Source organism: Triturus cristatus, chromosome 3_2 (assembly GCF_964204655.1).
Source record: "Triturus cristatus chromosome 3_2, aTriCri1.1, whole genome shotgun sequence".
NCBI classification, from domain to species: domain Eukaryota; kingdom Metazoa; phylum Chordata; class Amphibia; order Caudata; family Salamandridae; genus Triturus; species Triturus cristatus.
Genome location: NC_140584.1, coordinates 7,371,068 through 7,390,666, shown reverse-complemented (window position 1 = coordinate 7,390,666; position 19,599 = coordinate 7,371,068). Strand labels below are relative to the sequence as shown.

The window sequence follows — 19,599 nt, the reverse complement described above, 5'->3', positions numbered from 1 at the left end:
GGGTCCTTTACTTACCTGCCTTGGGTGGATTAGTGAGGCCCCAGCGATTCTACAGGCCCTAGGCCTTGTCCCCTTGCAAGTCGACATCCCTAAACCTCTTTTTAGTATATGGTCTGGTACGCCCCTAGGGCCCCAGCCATATTTGTGCTTAACTTATCGTGAAACATTGATATTTGCATATGTTCTTGACTTCTAATCTCATAAAGAGATTAGTAGAGTGTGTCTAGTAATAAATACATATATATTTGATATATATACCTGTGTGGTATCCTTTTATTTGGTAATTCAAGAGATTATAAGGTAAAACAAGCTGCTTTACATTCCTCTGAGACTTAGCCTGAAGGCTGCTCTCCACAGCTACCACTAGGATAGCTTTCTTTAAAAGGTTGTCTTAAACCTATCTACCATAAGAGTCGAATTGGACTGGTGCAAGGTGGCTTCTATAACTAGTGACCAGCATATGCCAGGCCAACTTCTCACAGGTACAATACTCCATCTGAGTCATTCTGATCTAAACAAAATATTTCAGGTATTGGTTTCAGATCTGGTAGAAGATGTCAAACCTCCAATTCAAAGAACTGGACATATTATGGCATCACAGCAGTGGCGGCTCCTCGCCCCAATGCCTGTCTCAGAGCCAGTAAATGAACAACCATTGGAATTGCAATAGGTCTCTCCTTTGTTTAAGTTAAAGTCATTTGCTTTGCTAATGATATTGTATTAGAGTTTTGTATTATTTAGTGTTTGTTAGTGTTATGTTGTGGGTGTATGTTGTTAGAATTGTTTTTGTTAGCTGTGTAGTAGTTTAAAGCATAGCGTTAGTAGGAGAAGAGCCGTGTTTAATATTTGTAAAGGAGAATGAATAGAAGAATAACATGAGGGTTATGAAGTATAGTGAGGAGTAGAATATAATGAGGCAGAAGAAAGGTGTGGGGGGAGAGCATATAGGGAGAAGGAAGAAAGTGTGGAGTAGATTAGTGTTATTTTGAATGAAGGACAGTGTGAAGAGCAGTATGATGCATAATGAAGGATGGATGAAAACCAGTAGATTACACCCAACCAAGTTCTAGAGTTGCAAATCAAAAGGACTTTTTAAAACCCACATCAAGGTTTACTGGTTCAATGTCTTGTACGCATCCAAGGAGCTCTTCTCAACCCTGGCACAACCCCACCCCCCCCCACACACACACTCCCATAAAACCTTTTTTACAGCTGGAGTCAAACAACAACCAACCTCTATCATGAGGCAAGATTACACTTTAAAACAACGAGTCGTATAGGAATGCATTGCATTCCTCATACTCCCACCACAAGGGTGGAAATTACTCTTTCCACCGAACGATTTTCCTTCCAACAGTAAATCAACATATTTAACATCAACCGAGCCGCATCTACAGTCCGAAATAGTCTCCTCACCCACAACAACCAAAAATAAAACAAATTCTTTGACACCTCACCAACAAGTTACCGCTTGAACACCATGTTACCAACCCTCCTTGCAGCAGTGAGTCTAGGACTTGCTTTCATTGTTAATTGGTCTAACTTGTCCACATTTACTACTGCAAGGCGTGGATTGCTAAACTTATGATAAACTGATGCAGACAACCCAGGCCAACAGGTGGCCCCTGAAAAAATTTGAATAACGGAATATGTACGACGATGATATCAATCCCTTCTCCCTCGTACAGCAATAATGTTATTCTGGCTTTTTATCATCGCGTAAATTAAGGGTACTTACTGCTTATACCGCACATCTTCCACAGAGCCGCCACCGTCATCGCACCCGACCTAGGACGCACCATCAACGCCTCCCTCAGATCAGGCATCTGCCCAGACGACTGGAAACGGGCGGAGGTAAAACCCCTCCTCAAGAAACCATCGGCCGACCTAACAGACCTAAAAAACTACTGGCCCATCTCTCTCCTCCCCTTTGCGGCCAAAGTCACAGAGAGACTTGTAAACACCCAGCTGATGGCCTTCGTAGAAGAAAACTCAATCCTGGATGCCTCCCAGTCGGGATTCCGCAGCAACCACAGCACCGAGACCACCCTTCTCGCCGCCACTAATGACATCCGCATGCTACTCGACCAGGGACACACCGCGGCCCTCGTCCTTCTAGACCTCTCCGCAGCCTTCAACACCGTTTCTCATCGCACTCTCGCAGCCAGACTGCACGACGCAGGAATATAAGGAGCCGCCCTCGACTGGACCCAATCCTTCCTCTCCAGCAGAACCCAGAGGATCCGACTCCCTCCCTTCCTCTCCAAACCCACAGAAATCAACTTCGGAGTACCCCATGATTCATCACTCAGCCCACGCTTTTCAACATCTACATGGCTCCCCTCGCTGCCATCGTCAGACAGCATGGGCTCAGCATCGTATCCTACGCCGACGACACCCAACTCATCCTCTCGCTCACGAAGAATCCTGAAGACACAAGACTCTGTTTCCAGGAAGGTATGAAGAACGTGGCAGCCTGGATGAAGGACAGCTGCTTGAAGCTAAACTCAGAGAAGACCGAGGTCCTCATCCTCGGGCCCCTGGGACAATACCTGGTGGCCCTCTGACCTCGGGAGCCCACCCACCCCTACAGACCATGCTCAGAACCTCCGCATCAGCCTTGGCTCCTCCCTCTCCATGAACCGCCAGATCAACGCCGTCGCCTCCACCAGTTTTAACTGCCTTTGCATCCTACGTAAGACCTTTAAGTAGATTCCCCAGACTGCAGAAGGACTGTCACCCATGCACTCATCACCAGCAGACTGGACTAAGGCAATGCCCTCTACGCCGGAATTAACAAGACTCTTCTGCACAGGCTCCAGACCATCCAGAATGCCGCAGCAAGACTCATCCTCGGGCCACCGCGCCGTGAGCACATGACCCAACACCTACAAAGTCTACACTGGCTCCCTGTCGAGAAGAGGGTCACCTTCAAACTCCTCACCCACGCCTACAAATCTCTCCACAACATCGGACCCAAATACCTCAACGAGGGAGTATCCTTTCACGTACCTATGAGGAACCTCCGCTCCGCCGACCTCGCCCCGGCAGAGGTCCCCAGAATCCGCAGAAACAGAACCGGCGGAAGAGCTTTCTCCTACATTGCAGACAAAACCTGGAACGAGCTCCCTGTGAACATCAGACGCTCCCTGACCCAGCACACGTTAAGGAAGGACCTTAAGATCTGGCTCTTCGACTGATCAGGAGCCCACCCAGCGCCTTGACACCCTCGCTGGTGAGTAGCGTGCTATACAAACACCTGATTGATTGATTGATATATGCATGTCTTCCTAACAATGTACGTACCTACCAACTACCTTTTAAGGAAGTGTTGCTTTTCAGGGATGTTCTTTTTTTATGCATTGCAATGCATAGTAAAAGCATAACGCATTACACTTAAAGAAAGACTATCGACAAAAGATTTAAGTAAAGTGCCATCATGGTTAACTACAAATGTTCTAATAATGCTGATGTTCTGAAATGGATGGAAATAACGGGAAGCAAGCCTAAAATTCCAGAACAAGGCATTATATTGCTTAAAAGTGACACGCTGGGTGCACGTCATACGTTCGGTCCAGTTTTAGCTGGTACCCGATGCTCTACCAGTATACTTGTACTTAACTGGTATATTGGATGTGAACGTTGATACAACTGAGCACTATAAGTTGCTTTGAACTGCAAACCGAAGGTGACAAGGGGAGTGGCTGCATAACGGGTTGCATGGATAAGGAGGAACACTTAAAATGAGCGGGAGCATGGAAGCTTGTGGTCTCTGGGTAAAGGGGAGGCCGCTATCTGAGCAGCTAGTGGGAGAGAAGGGAAGAAAGAAAAAAAAAAGAAAGAAAGAAAGGAAGAGAGAGAAGCAGCTGAGCAGTCTTGGAAGGTAACAGCAGAGGTTGCCCGGCACTGGGAGCTACTAGGAGCGTTCAGCGGTATCAGGGGAGCACAGACTGGGACGGGAGTGTGCATGGGCGGAGCGACTGAGGTAGGGAGCAGAGAGAAGCAGATGACGCTAGTGTGGCCCGGGTGGCGCCTGGGCTGCACCGCGGAGGCTGTTGTGCGACAGGGTCTAGCCGACTAAGCCTGTGGTGATAACAAATCTACTCACCTACATGGATCCCATTTCAATCCCTGGTGGCTCTGTTTGTCCGTAATCCAGGAAGCCGTGTCGACGATAAACACCCGAGTTTTCCCCGAGAACAATTACTCAGTACAAATCCAGCATCTTCCCACTTGCTTTGCTCTAGCAAACCCACTGTCGAGAGGCGGGCACGTGCAGCAGCTAAAGACTGTTCAAGTAATACGTGAGCTGTCTACAGCCAATGAACAATTTAGAAGCTTTCTTCCAACCTATCCTAGACAAGTCTACAATTTTTGGGCTTTGAAAGCCAATAAAATAACTAACAAGAGTGCCGTCAGCCATTCCTAGACCATAGTAAAAGATCCGGGGTTTCTAAGCCAATGAACATATGACAAAGAGGAATTTCTCCAACAACAAATCTCACAGTACTAGAATTTCATCCCCATCTATTTGGTTGGATTAGAACACGTGGAGGCCGGAGGCAGAGATTGACTCTTTACAGTATCGTAGGACAAAAGGCTTCTTGTTAAAATAAGAGACACTGCTCTAGGTGTCGCATTGTACAAAAAAAAAAAAAAGAGGGCGGTGTCCCTGAAGTGGGCACCGCGCTCCGAATCAAAGTAAAAATGAATAAATTAACGGAGCGCAGTGTCCCTAAAGCAGGCGCCGTGCTCCGAAATAAAGTAAACAAGCACTCGAAAAAAAAAAAGCAAGGCACTTTAAAACAAGCGCGGCCGAGGCAGCCCACGCTCAAAATGACAAAGAAAGTGTGCTTCCAGACTTATAACGGAAAGCATGTAACTACACGAGTACACGATCCAGTCCAGGTGGGCGGGGCCAAAAATGGACAGGGCGGTAGTAAGGAGGGACTAAGAAGCCTCCTTTTCAATTGTGCGCCAGCGTTTAGCATGGAGGATGACGCCAGTGAATGAAAAAGATGGGCGGGGCTTATAGGCCGCTTCTGAAACCGTATTGATTCCAAGAAGCCCTTGCAGCGCGAGCAATGCATGGGCGCTGCAACGCCAGGCGAGACCTAGAATGAAAAGGATGTCATTGTTCCTTTTATTGTTCATTTTCTGGCTCTGAGCCAACTAGTGAAGGGAGGGGGTGGGGCATTGGGTGGAGGAGCGCAACATGCACTTCACTCCCTAAGTGTGCACATGTGTTTTGACCGCCTGTCTCAGGCCGACCAAAACGTACATGCAAACGTAGGCTTTCTCCAGCCCAACTGCTTTGAGCAGCCGGGCTGGAGAAACCTCACAGACCTATCCCCGGGCTGCTCTCACGTGAGAGCAGCACGGGGATTGCAGGGAGTCTGTGATGTGGTCCCCGTGCTTGCTAGGACCAGGAAGGGTTGTGCTGAGTGCGACGGGGCAGGCATCTCCAGGTAAGTTTTTTATTATTATCATTGTAAACCCCCCATGCGCTCTGCCTCCCGCGCTCCTTCCCCCCCACCTCTATATTGTGGCAGCCGCGACTGATCTCAGGCTCCTCCTGTAAATCTGTTTAAAGGCACCTTTCACGCTAGGACGTTCCGTGTGCGCCATATCATTACTGCATGTTTAATTTTACTTTAGGGAATGGGAATCTATTGCAGTATTTTCTGGGTCGAGTAGGTAATGTGTTACTTCTTTGGAGTAGCTTACTTTCGTCCCTTCTCTCTGGCAGGGAGGTAAAATGCTGTAAGTCAGCAGCCATGTCAAAACTTGCTAGTTGCTACCAAGCTCCGAATGTCAGAGTGTCTTTTGTCCCCGGCAAATGAGCACAGTTGGTTTGGATGGGATGGATAAAGCCCAAAATGGGCATCTACGGATTGGAAACAAATCATACATTAGTCGATAAACAACTGGATGCATCAGGGGCATAACACAGGTGGAGGGCACCCTTCGGAGGGGGCCCCTGCAGACCAATGCTTATAAATATCTGTGAGAAAAGGGAGTCTCAAGGGTTTCTCACCACATTCTGCACGATGGTCACATCATTTGTATTACGACAAAGGGATGAATGCACGAATGTCCCTTTTATAACACAGACCTATCTACAAAGCAGGGGTGCAATTAGACCTGAACTTTGGGGCACGGGGGGGCTAGTACTAAACTGTGTTCGTGGTAATACCATCTCACACACTGAGAGATGAGACAGCATTAGAATACACATTTGGCAAGCCAATAGATCCGGGTTTAAAATGGTGACGCATGGAAAAGGGATATATCCAGGCAGCGGTGGCTCCTCCACTATGGCTGAGGAGCGCACCCCCCATCCCCCCCTCCAAAAATGACAGGAAAGGAAAAATAAAACTTTATCAAACACTTGTTTTATTTTTCCTTTTTCCTGCAGTCTTGGGGGTGGGGCCTGGGAGTGACAGGTACTGAAGGGAGTGGAATGTGCACTCTCTTAACTGCACATGGTGCTTTGGCCGGCCATCTTAGCAACGCAGCAGGCACAGACTCACAGTCTGTCCTGGAGTGCAAATCGAGGGTGGTCTGACCAATCCCGAAGCTGCTCTCATGTGTGAGAGCAGCTTTAGGATTGGCCGCAGGGCATTCTGGGAGCCTGGGCCTTCCCTTTCTGCAGTGAAGAGGAGCAGAAGAGTGAGGCGGTTACTGCTGAAGGTCATTTTTTTTTCAATTATTTTTTATTTTGCAAGACTACTAGACCAATGTGGACCAATGTGGTGGTTTTTCCTGCAAAGCTTAGTTTAAAAGAGGCTGGGGTAGTTCACTGGCTAAAAATAGTTTAATTTGTTTGAATGGCCGATTCGAAGATGATATTCAGCTGCACGAGGGGGCGTGGCTAGCCAGCCACAATGGCGGACGCAAGCCTGTAGAGCTCTGCTTGACATCCCCGACTTATCCTTGTTAAAGTGATCCTGAGGTGCTGCCTTCCACGCTGACAGCTGGCGAGACAGTGGTGCAATCGAGTGGAGGCATCGGTAAAGTTTGGGGCTGCGCCAGTTCTGTGACCGGGCTGTGGAACGAAGACGGAGTGCGGTCTAGGGCGCCGGAACAAGCAGGGGAGCCGCGTGGAGCGCGGCTGGAGCCGAGGCACCCGGCGGCGCCCGCCGCGGCAGACGCTGACCCGGGGCACCCACGCTGATGCGGGGGAGCTGAGGGAGGCTGTGCCGGATGCGACGCGGGAGCAGCAGGCGATCCCCTGGAGCCGGAGGCCGGTGAGCGGGCATAGCCCAGGGGAGACCGCGGGCAGACTGAGGCCGGGACAAGGAGGGGTACGCAGGGCCCCGCAGAGTATTACCGGTGTGGGGTGCCCTGTGGCCCGAGTAGAGTAGAAGTGCGGCCCTGGTAACGGACACGCCCTGGCGATGAAGATTGCCGGAATTAGTGGAGGCTACGACGCCCTGGGAGCCTTGCGACTGTTGGCGCCGGAGACCACGTGTGGGGCCTGGAGATTGCTGTGCGGAGTGGGAACCTGGCGGCGACGGCCATTTTGTGGCCAACACCCTGCTGTGTGCCTGAACAGGGGAGCGCAGGCGATGTGGGAGTGGAGGAGCCGGGCGGTGAGATATCCACACAGGAGGTGAGGCTGGGCGAGACGCGGACGCCACCCCCCTGGAGTAGGGGAGGGAAGAGAAGGACCCCCCGGGGGCGACTGCCCTGGCCTCCCGGTGGACGTTGAGGAAGCGGAGCCGAGCGGGGTGAAGAGCGCGCTTTGGGCCCGTGTGGCGCTCCTGGCTGTGGACCTACTGGCGCTGCGCCTGAGATTGGCGGAGTGCGATCCTGGGGTGCGCCGAGCTGGAACTGCTGCTGGCCCCTCACAGAGGCGCGGGCGGTTGACCTGCGGCGGGAGGCGCACCTAGCGGCTGTACTGACGCCCTGGACTTTCCCTGCGCCCCGCGAGTGGCATCTGCTGGCTGCTGCTCAGCCGGAGGAAGCAGCCGCGGGAGGCGAGGCTGCGGCTGACGAACTGCCCCACGGGGTACAGCACTGCCGCTTGATGAGGAGCCCACGCCCTGCTTCTGGACCTTGGCCTGGAGTGTGCTTGCCTTCGCCGGCCAGGGCGCACTGCCCCATCTGGTTCCTGCCTGGTGTCAGCCCGTGGGCACGCGGCTGGGGGTTAGATCGTTGTCCCCGCGGGAAGAGGTGTCCGCACCTGACGCACCTTTCTGCTGCTACGGTGGCGTGATGGAGGATCTCTGTGAGTGTGGACCGATTGCTGGGGGCTGCTGCGAACCTTCACCCGTGGAGTCCGCACGGACCCGTGTGCGTGTGGCTTCCCGCGCCAGGGTGGCGCCTGGGGGCCTCCCTCTGCGTGCATCGACTGGGCGGACCTCACCTGCCGGCCAGTCGTCCTTTCCCCACTGCGGCTGACATGACCGCGCCGCAGGTGCGTCCACTCCGCTGGGTGTTGGCGGCAGATGCCCACGGCGCAGCAATTGGTGATGGGCCACATGCGTGCCAAGATGCAGCAGGGACCGCTGCGCACGACTACTCCCGACCGCACGCACCTGTGAGGCGAGACTGATGAAGGGCTGACGTCCGCGGCGCTCGCGGCGAAGATGGACTCTGTACTCACCGCGGTGGAGAAAATAGGGACAGCCTTAGATCACACCAGGACATCTTTGGAAAACCGAATCGACAAAGTCACCTCGGATTTCACGCTCCTGCATGCGGACCACCGCAAGCTGACGGACACAGTTGCCACCCAAGGCCAAAAACTCAAAGAACTGCAACCGGTCACCCACAGTCACGCCGCTGCTCTGCAGGATATGTTGGACCGCATTCACGCATTAGAAGACAGGGCGGAAGATGCGGAAGGGCGCTCCCGCCGCAATAATATCTGCGCTGTGGGTCTACCGGAGGGAGAAGAGGGGCAAGACCTGGAACAGTATGTGGAGACCTGGCTTCGCGCACTCATGCCGCTGGGAAAGTTGTCGGCCCAATTCGCGGTGGAAAGAGCCCATCGGGTACTCACCCAGAGGCCTCAGCCGGGAGCCCGACCGCACCCATTCCTGTTCAAACTTCTCAACTATAGAGACAAAGATGCGGTGCTAAGAGAGGTTCGAGATATGAATGGTCTCTTGGTGGGCGGCAGTCAAGTCATGTTTTTCCCGGACTACACTGCTTTGGTGCAACGTCGCAGAAACAACTACATGGCAGTGAAACATCAGCTCAGGGAACTGACATTGCTGTACTCGCTCTTGTTCCCCGCCAGACTGCGAGTGGTGGAGAAAGGTAAAACCCGCTACTTTGATTCGCCAGCGGAGGTATGGAACTGGCTTGAGGAGTCCGGGCTGTGGACGGGACTGAGGCTGGCTGATTCGGGAGATGGCGCCTGGCCGGGCTAGAGGGACGGGCGGCGCAGACGGCGCGGGACCATGCGCTAGGCGGCGTTGAGGACAGCAGCCCCAACACCAGAGAAAATGAGACTGGAACGCCAAAATGCGCTAAAGGCAGTTACGACAATCGCAAGCCCAGGCCCCGCGGACCAGCTAGACGTCGACGAGTGACATGAGGTGGTGGTGAGCGGCTCATCGTCGCCGTCAACGGCAAACTCTGAGGACTTTTGTGGGCCAGAGGTTACCCCACAAACTGCAGATGGTATTCTGGACTGAGAGGCTGCCCATGCCGCACCGCTTGAGCAAGTATCTCATTGTTTGTTGCTGTAGCTGGCGGGGGGCGGGGGAGGGTTGGCGGTGCAGTCAACTGTGTGGGCCTGCCGGGCTGGTTGGGGGAGCCACCCAGTCTACTGTCGCCCATCCCTTGGGTCCTTCCGTGTGACAGTAGATAGCGCGTGCGGTCCCCCTTGCTCCTCACCTGTATCTCACTAACTGCATAGGCCGAGGCTGGCGACACTCATTAACGGCGCACCGCACACATGGGACACAGGGGGATAGCGACAGCAAGCTGTTACCTACACGTACACTCCCCCGGGTCACACCCTGACCTAGTTTTCACCTGCGCAAGGTAGCGTAAGTTTGGACGGACACACTCGCAAATTTCGCCCCAGCCGTTATGTTTTTCACCGTTAATATGTTGTTATTGTTACCTCAGACCGGAGCTTCCACAATTCACCGTAGTGCATGTTTGCTGACACATGTCCCGTTCCTGGTTCCCCCAGTGACTACCCACTTTAATCATGATGCGCGTTAGTATGCTCACGTGGAACATACGAGGCATGCATACCCCCACATGGAGATATTCCATCTTTGCTTACCTCCAGCGACACTCAGTCGGAATCGCTCTCCTACAAGAGACACACATGACACAGCCGGAGTTAGATAAGCTGCGGAGGCGCTGCAGAGGTCAAGTGTACGGTACAGTGTACTCGGCACATGCCAGGGGCACCCTCATATGGGTTAGGGCGGGAGCCTGTTCGTCAGTATGGGCGTGTCGATAGACCCTGACGGCAGGTACACCCTTGTACGGGGGACACTTAATGGCCAACCCGTATTGCTGGCTTCAATTTATGCTCCGAACGTCGACCAAATACCCTTCCTTACACAACTGTCGCTGGAACTGACCCCTTACGCCGGGCTCCCCTGGCTGATAGGAGGGGACTTTAATTCTGTGCTCGACGTGCACCTGGACAGGTCCTTTCTGCCTCTTCGCACAACATCAGCTGCCTCCACGGCACGGGCACTGACTGATTGGCTCTCACACTGGGCGATACTTGATATCTGGCGGGCCGTATACCCCGCAGACCGTATCTACTCCTACTATTTCAGGACGCACGACCTACATGTGCGACTGGACAGAGTAGTGGGGTCTCAGGCGTTGCTACCACTGGTGGTGAAAGCAGAATAATTGGGGCGGACGCATTCTGATCACAATCCCCTGTGGCTCCAGCTCAGCTGGGATGTGGATCGGCCCCCCATACCCACATGGCGGCTCCAACCTACCGTGCTGGAGGACCCTGAATTCCGCTCCTCAGTGGGGAATGCTATCCTTTCATATTTTGAGCTCAACGAAGGCACAGCGAGCAATGCGATGGTGGAATGGGACGCACTTAAAGCAACGCTCCGGGGTCACTCACCCACCTTGAGTCCCAACTGCAGCAGTACGAGCGGGAGGGGGAGGGCTGCGGCAGACACGCAAATCATTTGGTCGATCTCCGGACGCAACATACAACACTTTTAGAGCCCTTGAGGTGTCTGAATTATGCGGCACATACAGCCCGCACGCACGCCGCGGCGGACAGGGCAGGATGTCTACTTGCCTGGCTTTTAAAACAAGACGGCACCCACGCCCCGATCGCAGCGGTGCGCACATCGGAGGGAGACCTTGTGTGTACCCAAAGGGAGATTCATAAGGTTATGGTGGACCACTACACACAACCGTACCGCGCAAAAGTCCGTTGCTCGGGGGATGACCTAGAGCGGTTCCTCGGACAAGCTCAGCTGCCAACGGCCTCCGACGCGCACCAAGAGGCCCTTAATTGCCCCCTCGCTCTGGAGGAAATAGGGGACGCTATCTCCTCCATGGCCTCTGGGAAGACACCGGGCCCGGATGGCCTGCCCACTGAGTTCTACAAAGCCTTCCGGGAACACCTGGTGCCGCGCCTCCACAAGTTGTATACAGCGGCGCTTGAGACGGGCGAGCTACCCCCCTCGATGCGCGAAGCCTACCTGGTGTCTCTGCCCAAACCAGATCGGGACCCCACGGACCTGGGATCTTATCGGCCACTGGCGCTCCTTAACGTTGATTGTAAGGTCCTTGCTAAGGTGTTGGAGGAGCGGTTGGTGCCGGTGGGCTCTCACCTGGTTCACAAGGACCAGAATGGCTTTGTGCCAAAACGCAGCACGTCGTTGAACCTGAGGAGGTTTTTCAGGGTAGCTGCGGATAGTAAACAAGAGTGGCCCAAAGCAGGCTGCCTTATACTGGACCTGGAAAAGGCATTTGATTGCCTGGAGTGGCGCTACCTTTCGGCACTGCTGTTACGCTATGACCTTGGTTTGGGCTTCCTACAACTGGTGGGCCTTCTATACAAGAACCCCACGGTGAGGGTGCGATTGGGCCCGTACATCTCTGGCTCCATACCAATCTGTAAGGGCACCCAGCAGGGGTGCCCGCTCTCGCCGCTCCTATTCGCTTTGGCGATGGAGCCACTGGCGGCGACCTTACGGGAGGCACTGGGGGCTGGCATACCACTAGGGGATGCAGTGCACCAGGTGTCGCTCTATGCCGACGACCTGTTGGTGTATGTGCGGGACATAGATGATATCCCCCTCAGTTAGCCGTTACCTTGCACGACTTTGCCACTATCTCGGGTCTTCGGGTGAACGCCAGTAAATCCTGCCTCTACGCGTTCGGCGAGGGGCGGCAGGACCCCGGATACATCCTCAATGGCACTAGGGTACAGTGGAGAGGAGACACCTTTCGATATTTGGGACTCCGGATCTATCGTCAGCCGGCAGACCTATTTGACGGTGACCTGGGCAGGGCCTTCACGGCCATCAAGTCACAGGTGCGCTTCTGGAGCACATTGCCGCTAACAGACACGGGTAGAGTAGCGCTGTCCAAAATGGTGATCCTTCCACGGTTATTGTACTATTTCGCTAACCTGTCCTTATATATCCCGGCTGCCTTTTTTGCTAAATGGTCGCACCTACTTAGAGACTTCATCTGGGAGAACAGCAGGCAAAGGATGTCGCTAACGAAACTCTATCTCCCTACGGATCAGGGAGGCCTGGCTGCGCCCTGTTTCGAGCATTACTACTTAGCGGCCCAGCTGCAGTGGATAGCCCACTGGTTGGCGGATAGGGGTCGGGAGGACACCGCGTCCGCGCTGCCACCACGCTCTTTGGAGCAGTTGCTGGTGCTGTTCCACCCAGCCACCAGGTCTGCGACGCCGACCCCGCTCCTCCTCGCGGTGGCATATCGATGTTACCGTAGGAGCTTATTCCTCACCAGAGATGTGGTCCCATACGTGCCGGCAATACCTCTGGAGGGTTCCCCTAGAGGGACGGGATCGCTCACTTCCCCTGCGCTTGCTCACTGGCGGGAGGCGGATATACAGACCTTGGGCGACCTGTACCGAGATGGCGTGCTGCTGCCGTATGACTCTCTGGTTGAGGACGGGGGATTGCCACCAGGACAATTCTTAACTCATCATTCATTAATTAGGACCCTGACTGCCAAGTGGGGAGACATGTCCACAGAACCCAGCCAACACCTTACTATACAGTATCTACACGTCATGGGGTGAGGCCGACGCCTGGTCCGTTGGTTCGCGGCGTCACTACGGACACACACGCCGATCACCCTAGAGCCGCTCAGGCGCAAGTGGGCAACTAGATCTGGGGAGACAGCTGGCGGATATAGAGTGGGAACGAATATTGAAAGGTCCGGTGCGCATACCCAGAAACATGCGCCTCCGACAGATACAGTTGTTCGTTGTGTACAGGGCGTATCTCACCCCCGCGGCTATCAATAGGTACTTTCACCGCACTGATGCAATATGCCCTAGATGCGCTAAGCCGGGAGCTGATCTAGTGCACATGCTGTGGAGTTGTTGCAAATTACACACATACTGGTACACCATCAGCGAGTCACTGCGCATTAGTACAGGTCGCGACATACCCTTTGATTGGACAGTTTATCTGCTGCACCACTTCCGCAGGACCCCGACCACCAAAGTGATGTCACGGTTCCTAGACCTGGGGCTTGCGGTCGCAAAGCGCCTTCTGACCAGGAAGTGGAAAGCACAGGATCCACCCCACCCACAGGCATGGAGGTTCTCGCTCTCCGTGTGGGCCGGAGCGGAGGGTACCACCATTCGTCGGGAGGAGACGCTGGGGTTGAGGAAGACGCCCATAGCTGGACAATGGGAGGAGTTGCTCCAGGCGCTCAGGTGAGTCGAGGAGGTGGGCTTGGGGGGACGGCCTGAGGGGAGGAATACAAACCCAGGGCAAGAAATGGGAGCTCTGCCGGAGCAGGATTGTAGTGTTCCACGCATGACCAATACCTAAAACAGATATCACGAGAAAGCGCACCTAGGCATATGGTTGGGAGAAATAGCTAAGCCACTGCACATTGACATGGGGGAGGGGGAACAGAAGGGTAACGGGGATAGGTACATACATAATGGAGCTGGTCTAGGTTGAGGTTGTTGGGTTTTTACCCGTTTCGTTTCATTGATATCTGTTTAGAAGCCCGTATGGATTCGGCTGGGAGACCTCAAGTGACACTTTGATGTAACTGTGTTTCATTGCAATGTGCTGTAATTTGCTATGTTCAAGAGCTGAGCTGCATATGGGACTTACGTACAATCTGGTGTGGCAAGCACTTCAGGAACTATTGCAAAGCTCTGCCTTCTTGTAGTTGACATGTAACTTTATCAGCAATACGTGCTATGATGTATGATTCAATACAGAAGCGAGCCGAGCTTCTGCAAATGTAATTGGAAAAATCAATAAAAACAGATTTAAAAAAAAAAATGATATTCAGCTGCACAAGCTTATCAGTTGGGTAATCATGGTTGTCCTATTGATTACATGTATATATTTGCATGACAGTTTGGTATTTTTAAAAATGTCAAAATATCAGATCTTAAGAGTGATCACCAGGCAGTTGCGGCAACATGAGTTTTGTTGAAGTACTCGCTTTAGAGAAAATTCTTCTTTACCCCTAAAGACACACAACGCCCAGAAACACTTTGGGTGTGGGCCACCAGGACTCCAAGACATAGATTCCCTTGTTGCTGGAAGAGGCAGGGGCTCAGGTGCTATTTAGTGCATTATAATTTCCCACCGCGTGGGATGAGCTTGGGCTGTGCACCACTCTCTAATTCACTTGCAGATTAACACACTGCAGACCTACTCACCCACCAACTTCAGACTACCCAGCCACAGCTTGAGAAAATCTCAGACATAGAATAGCTTAACGCCCTCCACGCCAGCTTACCCAACCCTATGGACAATATCAAAGTAGCCATTGACAACTTTAACAACTGGATCAAGGACTGCACAGAGTTCCTCACAACCATAAATTTCAGCAAACAGGGAAGAGCCAACAAGTAAGCCAGTTGCTACACCAATGACCTTTGCAACATCAAAAAACACTTCAAACAGCTAGAAAGAAAATGGAGAATCAGCCACAAAGATACAGACAGAACAACCTTGAAAACCGCACTGAGACAATACTACCACCAGCTAAGAGAAACTCAGAAAAAGTACTAGTAGAATGCATTGAAGAGAGCTCCAATAGCAGCAAAGAAATCTTCTTGATCATCAAAGATTTCACTACACCCACGGCCGCTCCTACAACATCACCCTCTCTCAAGAAATCTGCGACGACCTATCTAACTTCTTCCTCAGCAAAATCATGAACATCTACAGCAATTTTGCACACCATCCAAATCCCAATGCACGCATCACCAATCTGCCTGTCATCAATCAAGACAATCACCTGACCAGATGGAAGACCCTTACCCTCACCCTCAATAAAACAACCCCAATCATGCGGACCATCCACTCTGGGGCCTCATCAACACATCTTCAACCTCTAAGCATCCCCAAACAGCACAGCACTCACCCGCATCCTGAACTCCTCCACCATCTCATCGACTTTTCCAGAAGCATGGAAGCATGCAGCAGTCAACACCCTCCTCAAGAAATCTTCAGCTGACCCAGACCAACTGGCCAACCACCAGCTTGTCACCATCACCAACTAGACAACACCCAATCAGGATTCAGAAAGAACCACAGCACAGAATCGGGACTATTTGCAGCCACCAACAATATCATGACCATCCTTGAAAGAGGAGAAACAGCCACTACTTTGCTGCTTGAGTTTCTCAAGAAGCTGAAGATTTGGCTCTTCAAATAATGCTGCTGGGGCCATACGCCTACAACCTTGCTCAAGCTCCTGGATACCCTCATCAGTCATTGTGCCTTAGATAAACCAACATAATATAATAAGGTACTAACAATTGTGGTTTTGCATGGTTGTGATGCAACTATTCTCATCCACACTGTCCTCATCAGGAATCTCTCTGTCATATACCTGGTCACATCAGGGAAGCAATGGGGAAGAGAAAACTCCCTAGCGCTATTACCTCCAATGAACTTAGCAATACCAACTTACACTCTTTTATAGCCAGGGCCATAGGGGTCATTACGTTGGAGATTGATGTGGCTAAGAGACGCTTCTCGCTCGAGTCATGCGAGTGAGAAATTACCACGCAGCCTGTAATAGGTCAATCACCATTACGCCAAGTAAGCCTTTTGATGAGGAAATCAGCTCTATGAATAAATCTAGCAATAGCAATTGTTGCCCCTCGGTTAAAAGGAAAAAGAGGGCGAAACGGCCACTTGGACAAAATAATTGTACTAGTAGGAGCCCTAAAAGGATACGTAGTAAGTGTTTGCACAATGTCGGAACCCAGAGTTTGGAGGATGACTCCATTAATCATGTCTGGGACTTGATGGTGGGGCAGTTTGAGGAAGATGTGGAATCCTGCTTAGTACTGTTGGTGGAGAAGCTACATGGGTTAGAAATGGCAATTGAAAAAATTACCAACAAGCGTTTTTGCTCCACTTTGCCATCGAGGACCATCATGCCGGGATTGCCCTGTATTCAATCAGCAGCTGCATGCTTGCAACCCGTACCCATAGAAAACTCGAATTATATTGCTGAACCTACTCCTTTACCTACTGACGCACCACAGGGGGCACTTAATAGCCCCAACACCCAGCCCATAGCATCAAGGGGCAATTCTGTAAACAAATTAATAGGCCTGATCTGCGGGGTGGAGACAACCCACATCCATGCCGTCAATTTAATCTCCCCCCAGAATGCTGCCCTTATGTGGTTGTTATTCAAATTTCCCCCCTTACCATCAACTGTGTGAGAATCTACAGCCCAATTAAAAAATAGAGTGTGCTATTATCTAACCATGAATATAAATCTCCATCTCAGTGATTGAAGTTCGAAGAGTCACCTGGATTGGCCCAAGTGCCAAGCGAATTCGGGGCGACTTTTAAACATCCATACATGGCACACCAATTAATTTCGAACAACCCAGCCAGCATTACCATTCACACTATTATTAAGCTACTTCTGTTGGACTTCCTCTACAGAAATCTTTTACCCGTCACAAATCCTCCATTCCTCTCTGTGGTGGATAGGCCTGAGACAACAGTATTTGCACATGTCACGGTCTCAAACTCATTTCCCCCACTTGACAACCTGAATTAATTAGATTGACTGAACAACAGCTCCCTTAGAAACAAGGTGACTATCCCCATCCCAGATGTCGAAACAGTTCTGAAGTAATGGGGCACAGACACAGCAGTTGAGTAGATAAACAGGATGATTTATTGGGAGATGAAGAGAGTCGTGCCAGGCACCTCCAAAGCATAGATGATAACTGCCACTTCTTGACATTCAAAGAATCCTATCCTAATGTTCCAAATGACATCACAGTAAACTGAGTCACATAACCACACCTCCCCCCTTTTGATAAAATAAGATAAAGTCAAAACGAACAAAAGATGAGATAGTGAAGAGAGAAAAGAGAGAGTAGAGAAAAGCTAGAAAGAGAATTTCATGAGAACATAAACATAATAAACTCAAACATAAGCACAATAAACTCAGATATAATCTTGTAATCTATGTGGTCTAGTACAAATTCTAGTGCTCTTCCTAACACCATCCCCCCTTGAATTTTCAGGATTGATTTTGACAGCTTCATGCAGAATGGGAGGAGGATAAGGATCCTTTGCAACACGAGAGGTGCTCCACCAATTCCCATTAGACAATTTAACAGCATTCTTACGCATGTCAACAATCTGCTGTGAATCGAGAAACTTTGAAAATCCCTTTTTGACTGGAACTGGATTTTTGATTCTTACCCAGTCTCCTACACAAAGTTTATATGTACCTTTCGTACTTGAAAATGTTTGAGACAACAAAGAAGCTTCATTCGAGGTTTTCTTAGCAGATTCCCACATACACCTCATGTCACAACCAAGATGAAATGAATTAACCATCCAAAAGGGATAGACTGAAGATGGAGCTTTTCTACCTCTCGTCATTTCAAAGGGTGAAAAGTTGGTAGCCACATGAGGTGAAGTGCGAAGTTCATTCCAGGTCAGATTTATCCTCAGGCACACTATTGGTGAACCTGGTGTGCTAGAATATCTCTGGCTTCAAGTGCAAGCAATTTAATAATGACTGGCTAACATTTGTTTAAAAATATGATACTGCTATGTTTCAGGAAACTTGGTCTACTGAGGACATTGTTTACGATGGATACCAAAGTGTCTGCATTACCGCAAAGCTCTCTACCTGTAGCCAAGCTCGAGACGGGGGCTTGTCTGCTCACCATGGTTTGAATTTCAGGGGTGCTCAAGATTGAACCAATTGCTGTCATTAATTCAGAAATCCAAGTCCTCCGGGTTGCACTCCTGAATTCTTTTAATATTTACTGGATTCATTATTATAATTCAGTCAAAGTGCAGAATAAGGAGGAAGATACTGATGCCCTTTTTCATTTCCTAACTATCTTACAGAACAGATCTCTTTTTGTTTTTAATGAGTTTAATGTTATTTTGGGGGTGATTTTAATGCCAAATTTGTAACCAATGTTACCCGTCATAGCCCCTTCGTAATTAGGTATAGGGTGTTAAACACTTAAAGAGCCAATGGCAGGGGAATCAAGTTATATAGATATTTGTTGGAATTTGGCCTCCTGAATAGTGTGGACACCTTGGGGGATGAGTCAAACCTGAGAGCTACCTTTGTAGGCTGGGGTCAAGGCATGGTTGTAGATTATGTTTTTATCTCAAAGTTCATGAGTGAGCTAGCCTATTCTGGAGGCACGATGGAAAAGTGTGGGAGTGACCACAATCCAAATTAGCTTTTTTGTCTATCTGTCATCAGCTAAAGTATTGTTTGTTGAAAAGGGGATTAAGGATTTAGAGAACACTGACAAAGGGCTTAGGCTGAGATGGAGGGGTGTCCATTGGTGCGGATCGGAGCTTCCAAATCCCCTCTACATCCACGGACGGAATGATCTCACAGTCACACGCGCACACACACATCACACGCTGGTGGTGCCCATAACACCAACATTCACTTCTAAATCATACTATCCGTGCCTGTAAGAAGGGGAAGAGTCGAACATAGAACACCCTGCTTGATGTCTCCTATCCAATCTGCATTTCTCTGAGAGAAGAACTACTTCCTTTAGAATCACCCTACTAATTCCTCCCTCAGATAGGTCAACTGGATCAAATTAGTTGCTGGTTTGATAATATAAACACTCTAAAATATTCAAATAAATCATTGACTAAAATAATCACCCGACACATTTATTAAACATAAACTTCTCTTTATCTAAAATTATTTGCAGGTTAAAACTTAGCAAAACGCAGAATCATCTTTTATATTTACCTATTCTGGCTATTAGTCGTTTTCTATGTCAGAACGGGTCCTCAGGAAATCCGTCAAAGTCTTTAGCTCATTCAAAGGCGTCACCGTCCTCTCTGTCAGCGTCGGGACCACGGGTCAAAGGTTCAGGAAGGGATTGGCGCTAACCTCTCTAGGCTACATATATTT

The 19,599-nt window shown here is 50.6% G+C and overlaps 1 protein-coding gene across 1 annotated transcript in view; it reads left to right on the top strand.

The window, feature by feature from the left end:
• The window catches only part of KIRREL3 (kirre like nephrin family adhesion molecule 3), a 4,147,526-nt gene that overhangs the window by 2,179,043 nt on the left and 1,948,884 nt on the right, over nt 1-19,599 (top strand). The gene's annotated exons all lie outside the window — the stretch shown is intronic.